At 39.5% G+C, this 17,304-nt stretch overlaps 1 protein-coding gene across 1 annotated transcript in view; it reads left to right on the top strand.

Moving 5' to 3' along the window:
• The window catches only part of LOC310770261 (uncharacterized protein), a 32,180-nt gene extending 25,190 nt beyond the window's left edge, over positions 1-6,990 (top strand). The window contains exon 3 of the mRNA XM_083630827.1: positions 6,747-6,990. The gene's annotated coding sequence lies outside the window, so the exon portion shown is untranslated. The remainder of the gene's footprint in view (positions 1-6,746) is intronic.
• Positions 6,991-17,304: the final 10,314 nt, after the last annotated feature.

The following is a 17,304-nucleotide window of genomic DNA, read 5'->3' as shown; positions in this document are numbered from 1 at the left end:
GAAACCAGAGGGCTTTCTTCTTGGAATAACAGGTTTGGAATTGCCCAAGAAAGATGTAAAATTATTTTTGTATGCCACAACTGCTGCTCGAATTTTATTAGCTAAGAACTGGAAAAAGCAAGAAGTACCAACTGTGGAAGAATGGCAGATGAAGATGATGGATTTTTCAGAGCTAGCCGATCTGACTGGAAGAGTCCGTGACCAGAAGGAGGAGGAGTACCAGGAAGAATGGACGAAATTTAATGATTATTTAGTTAAATATGTTAAGTTAAATTAATTAGAAAAAGCTTGCAAATACCAGATAGGCTTAGGATTTAATTAAGTAATGTGATGAATTAATATGTTTAATGCTGAATTGGAAAGAAAGAAAGATGTTAAGTGATTAAGTTAATTTTATAAGACTATTGATTTGGAAAACCGTTATAATGAGATGCAATGAAATCTAACCAGGGGGATACGAGGAAGTCACTTAACAATGTTAATTAGATTAGCTTTAATAAGGTTATGATTTATGTTTGTTTGTCTATTTGTTTGTGTGTCTAAATTTTTGTAAAAAAAACCAATAAAACTTTTTGAAAAAACAACAACAGTATGAATCTAAGTGAATAATTATAGAAGAACCAAACGTAGATTTAAATGTATACATAGAATACTTAATTAAGCATAGATAATGGGTGAGTAAAAATCTGTAAGAAAAATTAAAAGATTGGTTAACACAGCTATATGGGGTGGGCTTGAGAAGTGCAGATCTAACAATATGGGCCTTCAGTTTAGGATTGAAATGTAGCATAGACCATTCTTTGTCAAATATCTATCATGGCAGCGCAAAATCTGGCGACTGAATATGTGACTTCTGGGCTCTGTCCTGTAGTAACAGGGAGATGTTATGTTATTCTGAACACCCAGGAAACTTATATAAAATGGGTTGGATAAACCTAGTTCGAATGTCTATGTAATACTGGCAATGAAGAAGGGCACGCTCCGTTGTTTCCTGCTGCCCAGAGCCACATGGGCATTTCCTCTCCTCATTAAGGTATCTTCCTATAATGGCTTTCCTGAATTTCTGATGGGAGGGCCTGGCAGCTGGCCAAAGTGAAAGCCCTTCATTGTTTTGGTATTTCGAGATTAGCTATGTATGGCATTTGGGAAGTCAAGTATCTTCCAGTTTTGCTAATTAAAAGTTTTGGGGACCTGGCTAAGTCGTTCTATATCTACCACATGCTGTTTAATGCTTGTTGAGGAGGATCTGTGGATTGAATCCTAAAGTTGTTATTATATTTTCCACTGCCCGTTTCCATGTGGACTGAAATTCGTCTGTAATAGTCAGGGAAGCAAGGCCACTTGGAAGAAAGGCTAGTCTCAGCTAGTAATTAAGAGTGGCAAGCCACACTTTGGCCTCAATTCTTATGAATCCAGTTTCGAGGCGTATGGTTGCATTGGAGACATATTTAGGTACTTGTAGAACAGATCTTAGGAATTTAGATTGCACCAATTCTAATGGAGCACAGTTGCCGAAGGGGCCTAATTGGGCACCGTATAACAATTTTGCAACTGATTTGGCATCAAACAGTATGTAGGCAGTGGTGGAGCTCCATGCTACGGCACCAGGGGTTAGAGAGCAGGCGGGGGCATGGCTGGCGTGTGTCCTGGGGGTGTGGTGCGCCGTCCGCAGGGGTGTGGTGCGTGTCCTGGGGGCATGGCATGCCACCTGCAGGGGCGTGGTGCCCAGCGTGGGCAGGGGAGCAGCTGCGATGGCATCCCACTGGGATTGCGCTGCTAGGGGCGGTGTGCTCCCCCCCCACACTCCTTTTCCTCCACCAGTTTTGGAGGATGGAAGTTTATATTGCGTAGGTAAGGGATCATATCATTTATATAATAATTGAACAAGGATGGGGCCAGTATGCATCCTTGTTTGACTCCTTTCTCTTTTTTTATATAAATTTTTATTAGATTTTCTTTTACAAATTATTCAGCACATCCTAATCTCATGTTTCACATTTTTTGTACTTCCACCAGCTCCTCCACCAATCATCCATATTATCTATTCATTACACATTTTCCATTTCTCATATTGCCGATTGGTACTCACTTATCAGATTATTTTTCTTTTACAATACGTCTTTAACATTCACAAGGCTTCTTTAAAACCCACTAACGTTGTCTGTACATCACATATATTTTTCAGATAGTCCGTAAACTTTCCCCAGTCCTCAATGAATTTGTGATCCTTTTGATATCTAATTTTCCCAGTCATTTTGTCCAATTCTGCGTAATCCATAAGTTTCATTCTCCACTCCTCAAGTGTCGGTAGTTCTTGTTGTTTCCATTTTTGGGCCATTAATATTCTTGCCGCTGTTACTGCGTATTGAAAAAGTTTATAGTCCCTTCTGTTGATCTCTCTTCCTGTTATCCCTAACAAAAAGGCTTCTGGTTTCTTTGCAAATGTGTATTTAAACATCTTTTTCAACTCATTATATATCATTTCCCAGAAACCCTTAACCTTCTTACATTCCCACCACATGTGAAAGAAAGATCCTTCTTTTTCTTTACATTTCCAGCACTTATTACATGTTTTATACATTTTTGCTAGCTTGACCGGTGTAATGTACCATCTATATACCATTTTCATAATATTTTCCTTTATCGCCAAACATGCAGTAAATTTCATATTTTCATTCCAGACTTTTTCCCAATCAGCTAGTTGTATATTATAACCAAAATCTCTGGCCCAATGTATCATAACCGACTTAATCTCCTCATCCTTCGTTTGCCATTCCAATAAAATTTTATACATTTTTGACATTATCTTCACATATGTTTGACTCCTTTCTCAGTTTCTATTGCGTTGGATAAGTGGCCCTGGGAGGTACAACACACTTTTAGTGAGGTCCCTTCATGTAACATGCATATTAGGTATAGCAAGCATTTATCTAGTGTGGAGGTCTCCAGTTTTTCCCATAGTTTTTTTCTGGAAATAGAGTCAAAGACTGCTCTGAAGTCCATGAAGGCCAAATAAAGAGAAGCGATATTGCTGGATGTGTACTTCTCTATTAGATGTTGAAGAACTAAACATTGGTCGATGGTCGAACGGCCTTCTCAAAATCCCGCTTGCTCATCTGAAAGGATGTTTTCTTGTAGCCAGTCTTTGAATTTCCACTGCAAGTGTCTTGCGTACAATTTGCTTATTACGTTTAGAAGACTGATTGGTCTATAGTTGGCAGGATCATCTTTTTTGCCTTTTTTATATATTGGGACAATGATTGAAAGTCCCCAGTCTTCAGGAATATATCCGTAGGTGTCTATGCTGGTGAAAAGTGAGGCTAAAAGTGGGCCCCAAAAGTCTAAATTATTTTTTATAGCTTGTACTGGTATTAAATCAGTCCCTGGGGCTTCCCCCTGTTTCAGTTGGGCTACCAGACTCTAATCTCTGACGTTGTTACTGGGGCACATTTTGGGAGATCCACAATACTTTCAGGGCTTTGGCCTTTCTCCACTGCTTTGTCCTTATAAAGTTCTCTAAAATGTGACCCCCAAGCCCTTGGCATTATATAGGGTTCTTCCATTAGCGATTTGTTTGGTTGGGAAAGCTTTATAACATTCCAGAAGAGGGCTAAGTTATTGGATTTAGCTGCCTGAATAACCTTTGTCCAATTATTTCTTTATGTTTATGTTCTTATGCTCTTTATGTTCCTTCTGTATAATTTCGGTTAGATGTACAGTAGTAGGACTGGGAAGTGGTCACTCTCAAATCTCGGTATGACCTCTATATTACTTGCGTATTGGAGAAGGTCCTCAGAGACAATTATATAATCTATGGCACTCATCCTAATTCTGTACAGGAAAGTGAACTTGGCTGGATGGTCCTTTCCAAGGGCACCATTTAGAATATAGAGACCTAGTTTAAATGACATTTGTGCCAGGCAAATACCTGCAAAGTTTGACATTTGGTCTTTTGAGGCTTCTGTTGTTAGCGGTCCTGCAACCTCCAGCTCTGGTAGGGTATGGCTGAACCATGCATATAGGGTTTGATCATTCGGTCCTAGTTTAGTGTTTAGGTCCCCTCCCAGTATCACCATTGCTTCAGGATTTTGTAGAATAAGGTCTGCAACATATTCTTCCAGCTCACTCAGTTGGGCTCTAACATCAGATTTCTGGCACATTAGGGGCATGTAGGCATTTATAATTAGTAGAGCCTTCTCGTTGAGGTAGAGCAGGGTGGCCATGGCAAGTGTCTTAAGAGCAGGAAGGGGCCTTGGTGTGGATCAGAGGCTGGTGGAAATAAGGGTCCCCAGTGCCCCCTTTACTCTGCCATGCCTCTTCCCTGGTTCTGCTCCAATTGTAAAGGAGTGGTCATATCCCTTGCCGTGGTGAAAAGATCCCTCCCCCCCCCGTTGTTGGGAGTTTTCAATCTTTTTTGGGGGGGTGGAACCACTGGACTTACTCCCAAGTAAGCAGGTGTAAGATTGCAGCCTCACGTGCTTAATCTACTGCATTCTCCCTGTTTCTTCTCCTCACTTTCCTCAAAATGTGAAATCCTTGCATCTAATCAAAAAAAAATCTACTGGCAGCGTTGGGGTTAGGGAGTCCACCTAACCCCAATGCATGGGGATTTGAACCGCTGACCTTCCAATCGGCAAGCCCAAGAGACTCAGTGGTTTAGACCACAGTGCCACCCATGTCCCAGCCTCTTTCTGTGTTAATTCTTATTTTCTCTTCCCTCTTTCAATTCCTTTCATTCATTTTGGGGATGGGCAGTATGCTGGTTGCTTGTGGGGTGTGTGTCAGAGCTTAGAATAAACCCCACTTACACTCCCATATTTTATCCCCCCAATGTACCCATAAGGGTGTAAAAAGATGGAGACTTACAGTGCCATCCTATGCTTGTCTACTCAGAAGCAAATCCCATTCAGTTCAATGGGACCTAGATAAGTTGATACAGGATTTCACAGGATTCAGTCCCACGGACATGATTAATTGGGACTGAGCTCAATGGGGCTTCTGAGCAATCCTCCACACACTTTGAAAAAGAGTTTGGATTTGATATCCCGCCTTTCACTCCCTTTAAGGAGTCTCAAAGCGGCTAACATTCTCCTTTCCCTTCCTCCCCCACTACAAACACTCTGTGAGGTGAGTGGGGCTGAGAGACTTCAGAGAAGTGTGACTGGCCCAAGGTCACCCAGCAGCTGCATGTGGAGGAGCGGGTAATCGAACCCAGTTCCCCAGATTACGAGACTACCGCTCTTAACCACTACACCACACTGGCTGAACCACTGAATTTAATGGATCAGACTCCTAAATATATATTGAAATTGAAATACTTTATTGTCACTTGTACAACTTATGGTGGTGTCATCAGCAAACTTAATAATTGCAGTAGATGGGTCAGATGATACACAATTGTATGTATACAATGAATACAGGTAGGGACTTAGCACATAATTATATATGCATAATTAACCAAGTAATTTGTTTGAACTCTCTAACCCCTACACTAGCTGTCCACAGAAAGTTATTTACACTCTCAACCATTTATTTGGAAACCTGAAAGTTTAACTTAACTGGGAAGCTTAACTGGGACTGACTGAGCTCAATGGGACTTATTTTTGAGCAACTCTCTGCACACCATGCAGTAAGAATCACTGACTTTCATGGATTTAGCTCCTAAATATATGTGCGTAGTCCTGAGTAATTGACCAAGTAATGTAGAGAGGCAGGATCTGAAGTCTCCCCTAGCTAACCGCTACAACTCCATTGAAAGATATCCACTCCTTCAACAATTTATCTCAAAACTTAAAAGTTTTGCTTTTAAGGATGCCTAGAAAGAGGGACACCTACACTTCCATTTTGTTTTTTCTGCATCTCCCCATCCCAGCCGCTCTAGGGAAGTATTGCAGGAAAGGAGAGAGGGGGCTGCCACAAACCAGCTGCGCACGCCCTGATCTTCCAGGTAGAGGTGTTTCGCTTTTTATGTATGTGCACTTGGGGAGGCAGGGAGAGACAGAGAGAGGAAAGGGGGGGCCCACAAACCCACACCACCCAACTCCAAAAAAGGGAGGGGCGGTGGAAAATGTCCTCTGCCTCCCCCACTGCCCTGATCCCTAGTGTGGTGGCGGTGGTGATCAAGCAGGAAAACATGCTGGTGGACATGCTCTCCAGCGTCAGGGTGCCCGAGAAGGCAGCCTGGGAAGGCTGCGTGCCGCCTTTTGCCAGGGAGCAGGAGGAGGACGAGGACGGGGAACAGGGCTGTCTTTAGCAGATGCAGAGGCTTGGGAGGGAAGCTGCACGCCTGCTGGTAGGCCTGCAGGGAAAGGGGAGGCCGCTGGCAAAGCCGCACAGCTCCCCCACTCATTGGGGTGCCCCTGAGAGGCTGGCGCCCTGGCGCAATGAACCACTAAGCCCTAAGGGAAAGACGGCTCTGGGAGCGGTATCCATTTAATGATGAAACCTTTAGACCAGGTTTCCTGAATCAGTAGGATGTGATGTTGGGACATACAAGGCAGTGAAACAGGTTTCCCTTATTGATGCAGCCCATCCGGCTACACTCCAGGTTAGTAGGGTGACGTTATGCTGGCCTGATGACGGTCAATCCCTCTTTCCCTCATGGGGTAATTGAGGGGTTGTAAATTCCTTCTATATGGGGACGCGGGTGGCGCTGTGGGTAAAACCTCAGCGCCTAGGACTTGCCGATCGTCAGGTCGGCAGTTCGAATCCCCGTGGCGGGGTGCGCTCCCGTTGCTCGGTCCCAGCGCCTACCAACCTAGCAGTTCGAAAGCACCCCCGGGTGCAAGTAGATAAATAGGGACCGCTTACTAGCGGGAAGGTAAACGGCGTTTCCGTGTGCTGCACTGGCTCGCCAGATGCAGCTTGTCACGTTGGCCACGTGACCCGGAAGTGTCTGCGGACAGCGCTGGCCCCCGGCCTCTTAAGTGAGATGGGCGCACAACCCTAGAGTCAGACACGACTGGCCCGTACGGGCAGGGATACCTTTACCTTTACCTTTAAATTCCTTCTATGCATTTGGATATATTAAAGAGGCATGTGCTGCAAAGTAGGGGTCGTTAACTTGCAAGGAGCCACCTTCCTGAGGAGGTGCTTCATTTGTCCTGTTCAACCAAGGATGTTGTAAGGGATGTTGATCCTCCTGTGAGAGGATGAGTGTCTGGGCACCCGTTGGGTCAAGAGTTTTGGAAGGGTTAGGCAAGAGTGCAATTGTAGCCTCAAGGCTGTTATGTAGTTTAAGCTGTCTGTTGTTGCCCTGAGGTTCCTTGAAAGGTTTTGTGTGTTTTTTTAAGTGCTTTGGAATTTTTATTATCAGAATCTAAAGACTTGTGTGTTTTGAACTGTCTCTTGTCCTCTTTTTAAAATATATTTTTTATTAAATTTTTCACTTTAAACAGTAATTTCAAACATTCACCTACAACTCTCATTCCCTACTGCTCTGCCAAGCTTATGACTTCCCTCCATCCCGCCTGTTAAGTTGTGGGTGAACATATCAGACGACACAGCAATTCTTCCAAAGCAGCTCTTTATTTGTAAGCTGGAACAGAACTGAACTGAAGGCCTCAGTCAGCCTGCTTATATAGAGCTCCAGTACCTTGTTACTGTAACAACTTTCTAAAACTATCCAATCACTGAACGTCACTTTTGATCCTTCATTTGCATACAAACTATCCAATCACTGAACGTCACTTTAGATCCTTCATTTGCATAACTATCTACAGTATCCCCCTGCTGGGCCAGGGTGAGAACTTCAGTATATAACACCGCCAACAAGCTTTCCCTTTTCAAATCTAAATCTCACAGTTTAATCTTATATTTTAAAGTCCACGTCATAGGATTTATTTCAATTCTGCTAGTGTCTTCAAACTTCTACAGTTATTATTTATGTAGTCAATGAATTTACTCCAGTCTCTTTGCAATTTTAAATCATCCTGGTTTCAAACCTTGCAGGTCAGTTCTGCCAATTCCGCATAATCCATCGTCTTCGTCTGCCACTCCTCCATCGTTGGTAATTCCTGTAACTTCCACTTTGGGGCTAATAGAGTTCTCACGGCAGTTGTTGCGTACATAGTCTTTGATCTACCTTTGCAATTTCCTCTCCCATCAGGCCTAGCAAAAACTCTTCTGGCTTTTTGGGAAAGGTGTATTTAAACATCTTTTTCAGTTCATTATAAATCAATTCTCAAAATAATTTTACCTTGTCACATGTTCACCACGTATGATAAAAGTCTCCATCTTTTTCCTTACACTTCCAACACAATTTGTTACTCATCCTATACATTTTAGCCAGCTTTTCTGGTGTTATGTACCATCTGTACATCATTTTCATTACATTTTCCTTCAAGGTGACACATGCTGTAAACTTTAAACTTTCATTCCATAATCTTAACCATGCATCATATTCAATATTGTGCCCAGTCTTTTGCCCATTTTATCATTATTTCTTTTGTCTGTTCATCCTTTGTATATAATTCTAATAAAAAATTGTACATTTTGGATAACAATTTACTTCTGCATTCCAACAGTTTGATTTGAAATCTAGATTTTTTAATCTTCATATCCTACTTTCTTATCACACAAAAAAACATCATTTACTTGATGATACTGCAACCTATCTGTAAAGGCATCTTCAATTTGTTCATATGGCTTTAATTTCCAACCTCTATCGGTTTTCATTAAAATCTCTTCATAGGTGGCCCACCTCCCCTCTATATTCAATCGCTTTACAGTTAATACCTCCACAGGTGATATCCACCATGGTGTTTTCCTTTCAAACAGGTTTTTATTCCTTTCCCAAACCTCATATATAGATCTTCTTATCACGTGATTTGTAAAACCTCTATGTACTTTGACTTTATCATACCAAAGATAAGAACGCCAACCAAATCTGTTGTCGTATCCTTCCAAATCTAATAAATCTGTATTTTCCATTCCTTCAACCAACAAACACAGGACACCTCGTAGTAAAGTTTCAAGTCTGGCACAGAGAATCCACCTCTTTCTTTCTTATCTATTAATAGTTTAAATTTTATCCTTGGTTTTTTCCCTTGCCAGATGAATCTTGAAATTACCTTTTGCCATTCTTTGAATTGTCCTGTTCCCTTAATTACCGGAATTGTTTGAAATAAAAATAACATCTTAGGTAATACATTCATTTTAACCACAGTTATTCTACCACAGAATAACAACTTTAATCTATTCCAAACTTCCAAATCTCTCTTAATCTCTTTCCACACCAGTTGGTAATTATCATTAAATAAATTAATATTTTTTTGCGGTCAATCAAATTTTTTTGTTGCAATTCCTCTATTTTTTCTTTAGTCATATTTTTGACCACCATTTTAGTCTTAATTTTGTTCAGTTTAAACCCTGCTAATTGCCCAAATTATTCAATTTTCTCCAATGCTTCTGGTACACTGTAATGAGGCTCTTCTAATGTTAAGCCCAAATCATCTGCAAAGGCTTTTAACTTAAATTCCTTTACACCAATTTTTATACCTTTCATTTCTGAGGCTTCTCTTAACCTAGTTGTCAATACCTCCAAGAACTGCAATAAACAATAATGGAGACAATGGACACCGCTGTCTAGTACCTTTTGTTATATCAAAATATTCTGTCAATACATTATTCACGATCAATTTTGCCTTTTGTTCAGCATATATTGCATCTATTCCTCTCAGAAAAGCTCCTCCTACTCCCATCATTTCCAAACTTTTCTTCATAAAATGCCAAGAAATATTATCAAAAGCTTTTTCCGCATCTATGAACATTAATGCTGCTGGTTTGTCATTCCTGATCTCCAAATATTCTATTATATCCACAATATGTCTTACATTCTCTTTTAGTTGTCGACCAGGAAGAAAACCTGCTTGATCTTTATGAATCAACTCATTAAGAGTTTCTTTTAGTCTATTTGCCATAATGTCTGAGAAAAGCTTATAATCATTATTTAACAACGATATTGGTCTAAAGTTCTTGACATTCAAGCGATGTGTATCTTGCCTGGGGATTAGTGTTATATATGCCTCTTTCCATGTATTCAGGATCTTCCCTCCTTTCAAAATATTATTCATCACCTCCCAAAGAACAGGTGCCAATTGTTCATGAAGTATCTTATAATATTTTGCTGTGAAACCATCCAGTCCTGGAGCTTTACCTTATTTCATATGCTTTATTGCTGTTTGAATCTCCTGCATTGTTTTTTGTGTATTTAATTGTTTCATTTTTTCTAATAGAATTTGTTTTATTTTATGAATTTCCAGATATCTATTTTTTCATATCTTCTTTCTCCTTCCTATATAGATCTTTATAAATTTTTTGAAAGGCTTTTCTTATTTCTTTTGGATCTTCTGTCACCTTATCTCCTATTTTAATCTTATAAATTGTATTTTGACTTTGACGTTTCCTTAATTGCCAAGCTAATAATTTCCCAGTTTTATTCGCAGATTCAAAATTCTTTTGTCTCATTAATTTTATCTTCCATTCTACCTCCTGATTCACCAGCATGGAGAACTGAGTTTGCAACATTTTAATATTTTATTTTATTTGTTCATCTTTAGGTTTCAATGTTAGCTTTTTCTCATTCTCCATGAGGCGATTCAGGATTTCTTCTTTCTTTTCCTCTCTTTCTCTCTTTTGGAAGCTATTTTTCTGTATCAAGAAGCCTCTCATTACAGCTTTATTTGCATCCCAAACCATGTCAAGTCCAGTTTCTTTATGTAAGTTCCACTTAAAATAATCTGTTATTACCTCCTTTGTTTTTTCCACTATTGTTCGGTCCTCAAATAAACTTTCATTCATTCTCCATCTGAAGGAGGACTGATCTTTTCCTTTCAGTTCCAGAAATATTGAATTATGAGCTGATAATGTTCTTGGTGTGATCTCATTTTTAATTACTTTTGGGAATAGTTCCTTGGATGTCCATATGTAATCCATTCTTCCTGAGCTTTGGTTCGGTTCAGAAAAGAATGTAAACTATTTTGTAGTTGGATGTTTCAATCTCCAAATATCAACTAGTGCAAGATTTTCAGTCAAATCAAAAAATGCCTTTGGTAACTTGCCTTCTCTCGTTGCTTTCCTGTTTACTGATCTATCTAGTTCTGGCATTACCACTCTATTGAGATCTCCCATTAAAATTATCTTCTGATCCATAAATTCCAGCAGTCTCTCCAATATTTTTATAAAATTCGGCCTTATTTTCATTTGGTGCATAAACTCCAACAATGATCAGTTTTCCCCCTTGCAGCATCATTTGGGCTATAATCACTCTCCCTTCTTCATCCTTAGAAATCAACTTAGGATCATATTTCTTCTTTATATACAAAACTACTCTTTTTTATTTACATCTGAAGTTATAAAGTCTCTCCCCAACCTTTTATTAATCAAAACATGTCTATGTTTCTTTGCCACATCTGTTTCTTGTAAACAAATTATATTTTTAATATGTGTTCAATTTTATTTCTTTTGGATTTATTATTAAGTCCATTCACATTCCAAGTAATAAATTTCAGTGCCATTTCTCTAGTCACTACAATCAAAAAAGAAATTTAACTTAAGGTTGGGTAGCTTTATCCTTATCAATATCTTCTTCTTCTTCTTCTTCTTCTTCTTCTTCTTCTTCTTCTTCTTCCTCCTCCTCCTCCTCCTCCTCCTCCTCTCCCTCCTCTTCTTCTTCTCCCTCTTCTTATTCTTCCTCCTCCTCTTTTCCTCCTTTTTCTTCTTCTTCTTCTTTACCTCCATTGAGTCCAGAGTGGGTCCAGTAGGTCCAGCAAGGCTAGCATCCACCTTTCCTAATTCTTTCTCATATCTTCTGACAATTTTCTTAACTTCCTGAGCATCAGTTAATTGAAATCTTTTATCTTTATAATTAAAGGAGACACCTTCTGGGAATTCCCGTCTGTGTTGTATTCCATTTTTCTTCAACAATCCTACTAATTGTTTATATCCATCTCTCTTTTGCAAAAATCTGGTAGGGATCTCCTTAAAAATTATGATTGGTTTCCCATCAATGAATAATTTCTTTTTACAGAATTATCCTTAAGATTGCAATTCTCATGTCCAATGAATTAAATATCACCAAACAATCTCCAGGAAAAATTTTTGCTTTAGCTTTCACCGACCTCACTTTTATTCTAAAGGCACTCACAATTGTATATTCTATTTCATCTTCTTTTAGGTCCATCCATCTTGCCAATTCCTTGTTCATTTTTAATTTTATATCCTCATTCGCCTCTTCAGATATTCCTCTAAATTTCAAATTCATCTGTTTTTGCCGCATCTCCATCATAACCATATTGTCCCACATTTGTTCCTGTGCTTTATTTAAATCCGCTACTTCATCTTTTACCCACTCTGTCTCCTTTCTTGTCTCCTTTGCTTCTTTCTGAGTCCTCTTCATCGATTCTTCCATTGTCTTAGATCACACAGTCAAATCTTTTATTTTGCTTGAGAGTTCTCCCACAACTCCATCATTTTTTTAATCTAATGTATCTTGGACCTTTACTAATTTTCTCTCCATATGTTGTTCATTCTGTTTAAATTCTTCTTTTATCTTTAAGCATAAGTTATCCAAATCCTTAATTTTTTCTTGTTTTGATGGTCTTCTATCTCCTGGAGTTCCCACCCCCTTTTTCCCATTCTTCCCAGTCATTTTAAAATTTAAATATCACATTATATTAGTTTGTCCACAAGGGGATCACACATTCCTATGATAAAGAGAAGTTTCTATTATTGCAGTTCAGATATGCGCCCCTAAGTAAAGGTAAAGGGACCCCTGACCATTAGGCCCAGTCATGACTGGGGTTGTGGCACTCATCTCGCTTTATTGGCCGAGGGAGCCGGCATACAGCTCATGTGGCCAGCATGACTAAGCCGCTTCTGGCGAACCAGAGCAGTGCACGGAAACACCGTTTACCTTCCCACTGGAGCGGTACCTATTTATCTACTTGCACTTTGACGTGCTTTTGAACTGCTAGGTTGGCAGGAGCAGAGACCGAGCAACGGGAGCTCACCCCGTCGCGGGGATTTGAACCACCAACCTTCTGATCGGCAAGTCCTAGTCTCTGTGGTTTAACCCACAGCGCCACCCACGTCCCTAGATAGCACCTAATAAATCTTCCTTTCCTCACACAGTCACTTTTGATTTCTTTGTCTATACAGCTAAAAGGGAATAGGAGGAGAATGGGGGGGCAGTTCCAACTTATTGTCTAAATTAAGCTTATAATCCAAAAAGTTTACTCCACAATAGGGCCAAGGATTTCAGTCAAAATATTATAAAAATAAAAGCCAAGATATAAATAAAAGCCACTCTTCAGCCACTTGCTGGCTTAATCCACATAAAGAAAATTGAACTGTAATCCACTTGTATAAAGTGTTGAGGCAAGGATTAACTTTATTGCAAATTCTTGTTTTTTGTGGGAGTTAAAGAGGAGTTTTCTTTGTCCTGGTGAAGACTTTGTGGTTTGGTTGGGTGAACTCTAACGTGCTGAGCTCCAGCCCTGGGGAAGAAATATATTCTGCGAACAACAGTTTGAAAGCTAGGATTGTTATTAGAGCTACAGCCCAATTGTTTTATTTTATGGCGTGAATATTTTTATATGAAGTCATCCGCACAAGATGTGAAGAAAAGCAGAGATTCCCAGTCATAAAAAGTACAGAAAAGTACAGAACAATGTCTACAGCAGAAAAAGGGGGAAATACGATCCCATACAAATCCCCAAAAAATCAAAGCTTGAATGTATTTAAGGGGGGTACTTAAAACTTCACCCCCCAAAAAACGCCATAAAATAAAACAATTGGGCTGTAGCTCTAATAATAACCTCACAGTGTTTGTTGTGGGGAAGGAAGGGAAAGGAGAATGTTAGCCGCTTTGAGACTCCTTCGGGTAGTGATAAAGCGGGATATCAAATCCAAACTCTTCTTCTTCATCTGGGACTTGGGTTGGTGCGTCATTGATGCAACTATGCCGTGTCATCCTTTTAACCCCTTGTGAGTTTATAAGGGAAGTGTCCATATCCAATTTTTCCTCCATGTTAACAAGTTTGGTCAGAATCTCATTCAATCTTTGGAGAACTAGGACCATAGTTTCTGCAGACATTATGCAGATTTCTTGGTAGGGATGCAAATTAGACATTTGTTGAGTGCATGCTTCCCTATTATGCTGTTCTGAGGAGATGAATGGACCAGAGTTTGGAATAGGGGGAGCCCCTCTTATTCCCAGCCTCTGTGTCGGCTCATCTCCTTTCCTTCCTGTAGTGTCATTACTTACAGTTTGATCACTTTCCAAGCTGGGAATGAAGGTGTTGATTTTAATCTGCTTCTCTGCCTTAAGAGATTTATTTGTCCCAATTATGCTGTTTGGGTTATTCCTGTCTCTCCCCACCCCCCCACCCCGGCAGTCATTCTGGTAGAGTTAGCCGAGTTTTGGCTTCAACTTTCAGTTTGAACTAGTGCCAGATCTCCCTGACCCGATGTTAGTCTAAGTTTTTAGCCAGGAATCAAAGCAGGCAATCAATCACAGGAGCCGCTTCTTTAGGCATTTGTTGATGGGGAAGGGCAGCTTGGTCAGTAGCACAGCAACAAGCCAGTAAAACAATAAAACGTTAACTAAGAAAAACAGGGGCAGTGGTGAGGTGATAAGGCAGCCAATAAATCATTAGTAAAATTAGAGTCCAGGAAGGCTAAAAAAAACTACTTAAAATCTTAATTGAAGGCAGGCGAACCTGACTATGCTGCTATCTCCATCGCCATCTTACCGGAAGTCCTCGCCATTTCTCCTAGTATGATACATTTTTTGTTTTCCCTAGTATGTATATTTTTGTGCCCATTTGGTTGCAGGATTGCATAGCAAAATTTGTACAAGTGTTCTGCTTTGCTTATTGGTTTGAGAAGTATGAATTAAGTAGTTTCTCATTAAAATGCAAACAAAATCAAATCTCCCCCTCCAATAATTCCTAACTCATTGGTTCTACTTTGATGGTGGGGAGGCCAATAACCCCTTGTGAAGTTCAGCTGAAGAGAATAGGGTTGCTTCTGCTTCCAGCCACTGGTCCTGATCTCCACACTGTATAGTGTTCAGTTGAAACACAGAAGTTTACACATGCAGGGTTTGTCAACATGGAATCTTGAACGTGTCTATGAGTGCAGGGTCTTTCATGCAGCACTTCAGAAGGCAAGGGACCCTGCACCTATTATTATTATTATTATTATTATTATTATTATTATTATTAACCTTTTGAGACATTCCCTATGACATTTGTTTTACTTTTAGAAAGCTACAGTAAGCATAGATTTGTTTCAAATGGAATGAGGAGAGTGCTTTCAGCTGAGAGTATGTCTGGGGGGGGATGGGGCCCACAGCTGCAACCCTGCCCCCCACCCTGATGTGAGGGTTCAGTGGGTGAGTGCATGGCAGGGGGTTGGACCAAATGACCCTGTGAGTCCCTTTTCAACTGTACAATTCTATGATGCACAAAAAGGGCTCTAGTAATTCAAAACTCTGATATCTAGGGAGAAAGTTAGATGAAGGGAATTTCAGGAGCATTTTCTGTCCTCAGCTGGCACCCTATTTGTCTAGCAGAGAAATGCCCACCACTGTTGTGGTGCAAGCCAGCTCTAGGTGACTCCACCATTTATGGTAGCACTAGGTCATCAGCACCCAGTCTCTGGATTCTCCCTAGCTCTCCTTAGTGTGACTTATGAAAGTGCCCTGTCACAATGCCCCATCCTGATTAATGTTAATTTATTATCATTAGTAATGTATATGCGTTGTGGTTTGCTGTTATAGTGCCCTTTCTTAAGAATGCTGGTGTGTATGTTTGTGCATGTGCATATTTGTGTCCAGAAGCAGAGTCTATGTATAATGTCTGGGATATGGTAGCAATCAGCAAGAGAGAGTGATGGATCAGATCTGCTCGAGGTCTCAACAAGGCAACGCATTTCTGAAATATCAAACACTTCTGGTTCTGACACCAGTCGACATGAATTAGAAAATCATCTGTAAGGCACTTTGGAAGGTCAGACTCTGGAATTAAACCGAGAACAGCGATGTTTGCAACAAATTGAAAATTGGCTGAACAGTAGATACTTCATTCATTCCTGATCACTTTGGCTTGATAAAGCTCATAGGTAGAACTTTCTTCCTTAAATGAGGCACTTTCTAATGATAACTCAGGTATTGTGTTGTTTGACATACACTTGTGACTGCTGGATTTTCTGGCTCCAGGACATGTTGGTGATTATGTGATTATGTTAAAATTTGTTGTAAAACCTAATAAATATATATATATATATATATATATATATATATATATATATATATATATTAGGTTTTACAACAAATTTTAACATAATCACTACCAGTAAGATAGTCACAAAATAGATTTCCAATTACACCCCCACCCCACGACTTCTCCCAACTTCCCTTTCTGGTTTATAACATATTCACTTCTCCTGCATATTATCTTACTCCCTAATATAGTAAAATTAAGGTTATGATTATTATTATGTTCTATTTGTTGATTATAAGTGTTTAATCAAACCCTGCAAGTGAGTCCATTTCCTTATGTTGCTTCTGTATGTACTTGCAAAACAACATCAAACCTAGCGTTATGTGAAATACATACAGAAGCAAACACACGAAATGTAACCGGCTGTGTATTCACATAAACAATTCTCTTCTGTATTTTTATCACAGTATCAAATATTTCTGCTTCTGCATGTACATCATAAAAGGTTTCCAGTCTTTTTTAAAATCTCTATTGCCCTTATCTTTAAGTCTTTCAGTCAACTTCGCCATTTCAGCATATTCCATCAGTTTTTCTTGCCATTGTTCTTTCACTGGCATTTCATCGCTTTTCCACCTTTGAGCTAGTAAAATTCTAGCCACTGTTGTAGCATACATAAGTTTTTGGTGTGTTTTTTTTTGTCTTTTGTCAAGCCTTGGCCAAAAATGCCTAATGAAAGCTTCTGGTCTTTTAACAAAGGTTATCTTAAACATTCATTTCATTTCATTATAAATCATTTCCCAATAGTTTTTAATCATTTTACAATTCCACCACATGTGATAAAACGTTTCTTCTTTTTCTTTACATTTCCAACACTTATTGGAGCTTATTCTATACATTTTGGCCATTTTTGCTGGTGTTATATACCATCGGTACATCATTTTCATATTTCTTTTAACAATATACAATCAGTAAATTTTAAATTAACTTCCCATAACTTTTCCCAATCTTCCATTTGTACATTATGTCCTATATATCTTGTGCCCATTTAATCATTACCGATTTGACTTCTTCATCTTTC

The sequence above is a fragment of the Podarcis filfolensis genome (assembly GCF_964270895.1).
Source record: "Podarcis filfolensis genome assembly, chromosome: 9".
Classification (NCBI taxonomy): Eukaryota; Metazoa; Chordata; class Lepidosauria; order Squamata; family Lacertidae; genus Podarcis; species Podarcis filfolensis.
This window is presented reverse-complemented; position numbering and strand designations above follow the sequence as displayed.